Source organism: Erinaceus europaeus, chromosome X, assembly GCF_950295315.1.
Source record: "Erinaceus europaeus chromosome X, mEriEur2.1, whole genome shotgun sequence".
Classification (NCBI taxonomy): domain Eukaryota; kingdom Metazoa; phylum Chordata; class Mammalia; order Eulipotyphla; family Erinaceidae; genus Erinaceus; species Erinaceus europaeus.
Window position 1 is genome coordinate 65,342,938 of NC_080185.1, and position 2,435 is coordinate 65,345,372.

At 39.3% G+C, this 2,435-nt stretch overlaps 1 non-coding gene across 1 annotated transcript; it reads left to right on the top strand.

Moving 5' to 3' along the window:
- Positions 1-509: 509 nt before the first annotated feature.
- On the top strand, positions 510-578 carry LOC132536058 (small nucleolar RNA SNORD50). The gene has a single exon (XR_009547741.1). It is a non-coding gene; the product is annotated as a small nucleolar RNA SNORD50 (small nucleolar RNA).
- The last annotated feature ends 1,857 nt before the right edge of the window (positions 579-2,435 follow it).

A 2,435-nucleotide genomic window follows, 5' to 3' on the forward strand; every position in this document is an offset into this window, starting at 1 on the left:
GAAAAGGTAGCCTCCAGGAGCAGTGGATTTTTATTGCAGGCACAAAGACCCAGATACAGAGCCCCAGAAATTATCATGGAGGGAAAAAATCATTACATTAAGAGAAGAAGGAGGAGGAAGGGGAGGAGAAGGAGAAGGAGAAAAAGAAGAAGAAGGAGGAGGAGGAGGGGAAGGATAAGGATAAGGAGGAGGAGGAGAAGGAGGAGGAGGAGGAGGAGGAGGAGGAGGAGGAGAAGAAGAAGAAGACGAAGAAGAAGAAGAAGAAGAAGAAGAAGAAGAAGAAGAAGAAGAAGAAGAAGAAGAAGAAGAAGAAGAAGAAGAAGAAGAAGAAGAGAAGAAGAGCTAACTCTACTGATTAGCTGTCACCAGCTGCCATAAATTACCTTTCTGTTTTGGCCACAGATCTGACTTCTTTTGGTGACAAATGCAACCTGCTTTTTTGTCGTGTCCTTACCTGTAATTCAATAGGCTAACACCCTGAGGTTCATGTATATAAGTACATATGTTCCTGTCTATGATGACCTTATCCCAAACCTGGCTTCCTCTTGAGAAAACGAATATGGAGCTGGCTCCTGGGTGGAGAAAGTCATAAATACCCTTCTCTTACAGACATCATTTCGTGTTTATTGACTACTGCTGCAAACAGAAAGAAAATGATGTTATACTCTCCCAGAACTTGAAATTTTATTGTGTTTTGTTTCAGTCTCACACCCCTTCTCACCCTACTCATGTGCACAAGCACCCACCTGAGGCTGTGGTGTTTCTGTGGATGTCTGAGTTCTAGCTGATGATTTTTTTTTTAAGTTTGATAGTTCTATATATTTGCTGTTTTGGGAAAGAACCTGATCTTGTCACTGTTACTCCATGGTCACACCTCCCAGTGAAACTTTCCAATGATTTTCTTGAAGGAAAAAGATCAAACACTGCAAAAATTTATCTGGAACTGAGGAAGAACAAAAATAGAGGTATCATACCCCATGATTTCTAATTATACTAAAAGAATATTCTAATTTAACAGTCTGTTATTGGAATAAAAGTTGACACACCAACCAATGTATTATACCAAATTTCCAAATAACTTGGTTGTAATAATAGCTATTTATTGTCTTCTTAACCCCTAAGGCAGCAGGAACCCTCCCCATTGTCTGTTAAACCCATATTTCTCCCACTCCTGGAACCTCTGCTAAGGGTCTCGTTTTCCAGCACGCTTTTCTTGACCCTTACTAATTCATATTGCATCTGCTGATTTCAACCTAATCAATGCAACCAGTACCAACTCAACACATTTAATTCTGGAGAATGTCAACAAAAGCCAGGCTTGTGATGTCAGCCCTTCAGCTCTAGTACTCTGCCACCAAGTTGCAGATACTACTAAGATGCTAATCTGACTTCACTGGGCAGATGACCTCACCAGTGTATCCTGGAACCCCACCTCCTGCCCAAGGCCTTGCCCCACTAGGGAAGTATAAGGACAGGCTGGGAGTATGGATCTACATGTGAATGCCCATATTCAACAGAGAAGTAATTACAGAAGCCAGACCTTCCACTTTCTGTACCCGATAATAATCCTGGGTCCATGCTCCCAGAGGGATAAAGAATAGGAAAGCTTTCAAGGGAGAGGATGGGATATGGAACTCTGGTAGTGGGAACTGTGGTCTTGTTGATATTTTTTATTTTATGAATAAATTTAAAAGGGTAGAAGAAGCACATCAGCACTGGGTGAGAAGTTATTCTCCATTAACTATACCCAAATGCCGATATTAAGTAAAATTGTAATGTTGTAGCAATAACAGTAGAAAAAAATACTATAGAACTTGTGTCCACAGAAGTTTGGGTCTGGCTTCTTACCTATAGTGCAACTTTCATTACAATACACTAATTACATTTGTCCTACCCGTCTATTTGAAATATCCATTATCTGATCTGTCAAATAGCACAGTTTATGCAAGATTAGTGGAGGAGGGAATGAAAGGGATTAAAAATATCTTGCTACTAAAGGAGTAAAAATCCAGTTTTCCCAAGGCACTACTTTTCTACATATGTCTAGGACAAAACCATGTATCTTTCTACTCATAAATGAAACAGATGCAGTATATTTTCCCTAGGGCACCAGTGCCAGTGGGGAAAGCTTGATGAGACCTGGAGAACTGATGCAATCTAGTATGGTGCATTACTTCATGGAGTAGTAAGTTAGCAACACACTCTGATTTCAAATATTTTTAATATGACTTGTTAACACATTCAAAGGGAAACTAGTGTCAAGATTGCCATTGCTATTTCTATATTGTTGAAATATAAACATTGCATTTGGATTTTCACAAATTAACAATCTAAGCACAATAGTATGGCTAAAACCATGTTTTCTGGTAGGGTTACTTGTAAAAGGAACAATAAATCCAATACAGAGGCGGTGAGGAATAATATCTTAAACTTAC